This window comes from Solanum dulcamara, chromosome 6 (assembly GCF_947179165.1).
Source record: "Solanum dulcamara chromosome 6, daSolDulc1.2, whole genome shotgun sequence".
Lineage (NCBI taxonomy): Eukaryota > Viridiplantae > Streptophyta > Magnoliopsida > Solanales > Solanaceae > Solanum > Solanum dulcamara.
In genome coordinates, this window is record NC_077242.1 from 48,282,425 (window position 1) to 48,289,168 (window position 6,744).

A 6,744-nucleotide genomic window follows, 5' to 3' on the forward strand; every position below is an offset into this window, starting at 1 on the left:
TTGAACTTAACATTATTTTATTAATTTTATTCCAACACTGAATGTGTGGAAGTGTGTGATCATCTCATTCAAAAACCATGCTAATCTTTTGTAAGACAGATGAAAACTAGTTGAAAATGCCTCGCTGTCTTGCCAATGTTTGAATTCCCTCAACTTTCAGACTCGATTTACCAAGGAGACATGGAAGCACCTGCTGACTCCTTTTCCTGATAATGTTCCAGCAGCGTAACAGCTTATAGTGTAAAACTTCAGTTTGCCAACTCCAGTGCCATAGTAACAGCTTAAGTAACTTTAAACACGTGATCTGCAGTGTGAAAATTGGGTTTGGCTAGTTGGAAGTAGGTCTGATGGAAGTATGAAGAGTAGGGAAGCCATATGAAACCGCAATCTGGAATAACTGTGTGGGCAATGGAAAGAGAATCTCATTTTGGAAAGATAACTGGTCAGGGAAAGAGCCTTTGAAGACGATCCGTCCTGAAATTTTCACTATAGCAATAGAAGGCCGCTATTAATAAGGTTTGGTCTGTCCAAGGGTGGAATCTCACTTATAGGAGATTCTTGAATATGATTGGCAAATCACTAGAATTGTAGCCTTCTACAACACAATCACCCCATTCGTAGGGGTCACTCAGAATGAATAGGTGGTTTAGTGGTTAAGACACAACTCAGGCAGATTCTCTGTCAAAACCTTCTATCAGGTTGCTTAATGAGACAATATTATGATGAATTTTGGCTTTGAAAGCATATTTGGAAAATAAAGATCTCCTGTAACATGACATGTTTTGTTTGTCTAGGAGCTAGAAAGGCCTGCTTAACACATGATAGCTTGATATATAGGAGGTGTACAACTCTGCACTAGATGTCACTTATGTGGAAGATAGCCAGAAACTAATAGTCACTTATTTTTACATTGTTCAGTGACTGTACAAGTTTGGAATATATTTCTAGCATTAGCAGGGGATACATTGGGTCATACCAAATAACACTAATGATATCTTGGCATGCTGGAACAAAGGGAGGAAACCCTCTACTAAGTAGAATACCTGTGATTTGATTCATGTATGCATATGGAGGACTGTATGGAAAGGAAGGAACTCAAGGTGCTTTGAAGATAGGGAAAGCTCATTCCAGAAGATAAAATGTATTGTCTGCTGTTGTTCTTTTTTTGGTGCAAACAGGAATGGACAGAAGATTCAGAAGCCATTTAGATGTTCTAGGATCTTTGTAAGAAAATAGAAATTTCAGATGTATATTTTGGTACATTCCCCTGTAATTATGGCCAGCACAGCTTTTTGTTCTTTTGAATATAAAAAAGTGTTACCATCTCTTAAAAAATAACTGTGTTGCCTTGCCATTTTTTCTGTGGTTAGTTGAAGTACGGTCTATGGATTCTATTTCTCACTACATGCAAGTGAATATGCTACTTCTGAGAATTTAAATGAATTTCTGAAGGTCAGTATTCTTGTCATTTATATATATACTAGTATATATATATATATAGAAGTTCATGTTTCGCACCGACGACAGTAGAGAAAGTAGCAGCAGAACTACTTCTTCTTCTTTCTTCTTCTTTTTTCTTTCTTTTTGCTTGTTTTCCGACGAATACCTCCATATATGTTCAGATTTGGCCTAGATCTATTGATTTTTGGCGTCGTCCCGCGGTTTTCCATTTTCTAGTATGAACAGTATTTCCGGTGTGAACAGTGTTTCTGGCGTGAATCAGGTTCTTTTCAATTGGAGTTGGTACCTCCGGCTTACCTATATTTTTGTTCATACACTTATCGTTGCATTTTGTTAACTTTAGATTTTTGAATAATTTATCAATTCCTATGTATTTTGTGGCTTTAGATAGTGATGGTAGACTAGGGTCATATTCTCATTCAGGGACGGGGTCGGGGACGAGGGTAAGGAGGGATAAGTGGGTTAAAGGAGCGTCTAGACTGAGAGTTGGTTCTTGGAACATTGGAACGTTAACGGGTAAATCCATAGAGCTAGTCAAGATTCTAAAGGAGAGAAAGATTAATATAGCTTGTGTCCAAGAGACCAAATGGGTAGGTTCTAAAGCTAGGGAGGTAGACGGGTATAAGCTTTGGTTCTCAAGTAGATCAAAATAAAGGAATGGGGTAGGCATTTTAGTAGACAGTGATCTAAGAGATCAGGTGGTGGAGGTTAGGAGAGTCAACGATAGGATGATGTCAATTAAGGTGGTCGTTGAAGGGAGCACGTTCAACATTATTAGTGTTTATACGCCACAAACGGGCTTAAGAGATGAGGATAAGAGACGTTTTTTGGAGGATTTGGATGATTTAGTGGGAGGTATACCACCTATTGAGAAGCTTTTCGTGGGAGGGGATTTTAATGGGCACATCGGGTCTATTTCGGGAGGGTATGATGATGTGCATGGAGGCTTTGGCTACGGGGTCAGAAATGGAGGAGGCCTTTCACTTTTGTTATTTGTTATTTGTATTTATTTATTTGTATTTATTTGTTATCTATTCGTTATTTGTTTGTTATTTTTCTCATAAAGATTTTAATTTCCTATTCTTATCTAACATTTTTTTATGCGTTTATGCTTTTACTGAGCCGAGGGTCTCCAGGAAATAGCCATCCTACCTTAGTAGGAGTAAGGTCTGCGTACATTCTACCCTCTCCAGACCCCATATTGTGGGATTTCACTGAGTTGTTGTTGTTGTTGTATTTTATTCTATGACTGTTCTTCACCGGAGTTGTGAGCTTTTTCGGAGCCTCATCTTCGCAAGCACACTTTCTCCGACACTCCTCTCAACCATCACACAACCACCGTCGTCATTACTGTTGCCATTGACATTGTCGTTGCCGCAATGGCACGTAAACATCGCAGAACTCCAAAGAAAAATACAAGGGAAAAGAGCAGATCAGCCAACAAGCAGATCCGCCGATGACGCTTTGAGTCTCGTCCCAGATCTGCTGAGAAGGCTCTACTATTGCTTCTTCTCTTCCCTTCTTCTTCGTCTTCTTCTTTAGTGTTGTTTTGAAGGTATAACTGACCTCCAGGTTGACTGCACGACTACATCATCAAGGATAAAACTTCAATTAATTCCTGAGGCTTGAAGATTTCAAGACAAACTATTGATATACTGTTGGGCTCTAGCTTGCTGGGTTTGTGTTAAGAACCGACAGGCTATCGCCGGATTCTGTTTGCTACTGCTTGGCTGGAGACATAGCTGGCCAGATCGGTCCACACCGAGGAACTCATTTTCGACGGCAATCAGGTTCATTCCTACTAGAATTGGTACCTCCAATTTCTGTATCTTTTATCCTTTTCATATCTATTCTTTGTTCATACACTTGTAGTTATATTTTGCTGACTTTAGACCTTTGAATAATCTATTTGAATAATTTATTAGTCCACACATATTTTTGTGGCTTTGGGTAGTGATGGTAGACTAGGGTCATGTTCTCGCTCGGGGATGGGGAAGGGAAGGGGGACATGGTCGAGGGTAAGGAGGGGTAAGTGGGTCAAAGGAGCATCTAAACTGAGAGTAGGTTCTTGGAATATTGGGACATTAACGGAAAAATCCATAGAGCTAGTTAAAATTCTAAAGAAGAGAAAGATTAATATAGCTTGTGTTCAAGAGACCAAATGGGTAGGCTCTAAAGCTAAGAAAGTAGACGGGTATAAGCTTTGGTTCTCTAGTAGATCGAAGTATAGGAATAGGGTAGGCATTCTAGTGGACAGTAATTTAAGGGACCAAGTGGTGGAGGTTAGGAGGGTCATTGATAGGATGATGTCAATTAAGGTGGTCATTGAAGGGATCACGTTGAACATTATTAGCGCTTATGCACCGTAAGCGGGCTTAAGCGAGGAGGATAAGAGGCGCTTTTAGGAGGATTTGGATGAGTTAGTGGGAGGCATACCTCCTACTTAGAAGCTTTTCGTAGGAGGGGATTTCAATGGGCACATTGGGTCTATTTCAAGAGGGTATGAAGATGTGCATGGAGGCTTTGGCTTTGGGGATAGAAATGGAGGAGGAGTTTCACTTTTGGATTTCGCAAGAGCTTTTGGATTGGTGATAGCCAATTCGAGTTTTTCAAAGAAGGAGGACTACTTGGTAACCTTCCGTAGTTTGATGACTAAGACTCAGATAGATTATCTACTCCTTAGGAAGGATGATAAAGGTCTGTACAAAGACTGTAAGGTCATCCCAATCGACAACCTGACATAAGCTCTTGGTGATGGATTTAGGGATCAAGATGATGAGGAAGAGGAGGGTAGGGGATGACCGATCAGATGGGGGAGTTTGACCACGACTAGTGCCCTGGAGATAGGAGAGAAATTGAAGGATATAAGCGCCTGGGATAGTAGCGGGGATGTGAACAGTATGTGGGATAGGATGGCTAGTTGTATTAGGGTTGTAGCAAGGGAAGTGTTGGGAGTATCGACAGGTAGTCGTAGTCGACATCGAGGGGACTAGTGGTGGAATGGAGAAGTGCAAGGGAAGGTGGAAGCAAAGAACATGGCGTATGCGAAGTTGATAGAAAGCAAGGATGAGGTGGAGAAGTGGACAAATGGGAAACTTTATAAGATAGCGAGGAAGGAGGCGAAGTCGGCGGTTTCGACGGCAAAAATGACAGCTTTTGAACGCTTTTACGCTGAACTAGAAGAGAAAGGCGGGGATAGGAAATAGTTCAGGCTAGTCAGGGCAAGGGAGAGAAGGGCACGTAATGTGGATCAAGTGAAGTGCATTAAGAACGAGCATGGCAAAGTATTGGTAGACGAGACCCACATTAAACAGAGATGACAATCCTACTTCCATAAACTCTTGAATGAAGAAGGGGACAAAGAGATTGTGTTGGGAGATTTGGAACATACAGGGAGGCGTCACAATTTTGGGAGTTGCGAGAGTATTAAGGTTAAGGAGGTTAAGGGTGTTGTTCGTAGGATGCACTGGGGAAGAGCGACCGGACCTGATGAGGTTCTTGTGGAATTTTGGAAGAGCGTGAGCTCGGTAGGTTTGGAGTGGATGACTAGGCTATTTAATATCATTCTTAAGATGGTAATGATGCCCGAAGAATGGAGGTCGAGCGTAATGATCCCCCTATACAAGAACAAGGGGGATATCTAGAGTTGCGATAACTATAGAGGTATTAAGCTTCTAAGTCATACTATGAAAGTGTGGGAAAGAGTGTTGGAGATGAGGGTGAGGAGAGGAGTGTCTATTTCAGAGAACCAGTTTGGATTCATGCCGGGACGCTCAACTACATAAGCCATCCATCTTATGAGGAGACTGGTGGAGCAGTATAGGGAGAGGAAGAGGGATTTGCATATGGTATTCATTGACCTAGAAAAGGCGTACAATAAAGTTCCACGAGAGATACTATGGAGATGTCTGGAGACTAAAGATGTACCAGTGGCGTACATTAGGGTGATCAAGGACATGTATGAGGTGCCAAAACCAGGGTAAGGACAGTCGGAGGTGACTTAGAGCACTTCCCAGTGGTGATGGGGTTACATCAAGGATCAGCTCTTAGTCCATTTTTATTTTCCTTGGTGATGGATGGATTGACGTGAAAAATTCAAGGTGAGGTTCCATGGTGTATGCTTTTCGCAGACGACATAGTCTTGATCGATGAGACTCATAGTGGAGTTAACGCTAAGTTGGAGGATTGGAGACAGACCTTGGAGTATAAAGGGTTCAAGCTGAGTAGGACCAAGACAGGGTACTTAGAGTGCAAGTTCAGTGAGACACCTCAAGAGGTTGGAACTGAAGTTAGGCTTGGTGACCAGGCCATCCTAAAAAAAAGTAGTTTCAAGTACCTTGGTTCTATTATGCAAAACAGCGGGGAGATTGACGACGATGTCACACATCTTATTGGGGCAGGGTGGATGAAATGGAGGATCACTTCCGGTGTGCTATGTGACAAGAAGGTACCACCACAACTTAAGGGCAAGTTCTACAAAGTGGTGGTTAGATCGGTTATGTTATATGGGGCGGAGTGTTGGCCAGTTAAGGTATCTGACGTTCAAAAGATGAAAGTTGCTGAAATGAGAATGCTGAGATGGATGTGTGGTCATACCAGGAGTGATAAGATTAGAAATGAGGCTATTCGGGTCAAGGTAGGAGTGGCCTCGAAGATAAGATGCGGGAAATGCGACTGAGATGGTTTAGGCACGTGAAGAAGAGACACACAGATGCCCCGTGCGGAGGTGTGAGAAGTTGGCCATGGATGATTTCAGAAGAGGTAGGGGTAGGCCGAAGAAATATTGGGGAGAGATGATTAGATAGGATATGGCGCTGTTACAACTTACCGAAGACATGACCTTAGATAGGAGGGTGTGGAGGACCCACATTAGGGTAGAAGGCTAGTTCATAGTCTAGTTATTCTTTACTTTTTAGTAGGATTATTAGCGCACTATAATTCCTTGTGGTCTGATTTCTTTTATAATCTATTATTTTCTATACTTTGATTGCTCTCTTGCTCTCTTCTATTCTATTTTATCTGAGTTGCTTGTGTTATTTGCTTAGCTTTGAACTTCTTATCCTTATCTGACTTCGCTTATGATTTTTTTTCTAAGCCGAGGGTCTTTCGAAAACAGCCGTCCTACCTTGATAGGAGTCAAGTCTGCGTACACTTTACCCTCCCCAGACTCAGTGTGGGATTTCACTGGGTTGTTGTTGTTTGTGTGTATTACTAATACATGAACATTCATAGTATTAGCAATGCATGGGGTTCTAATGCATGTATTAGCATATGATGAAAGAC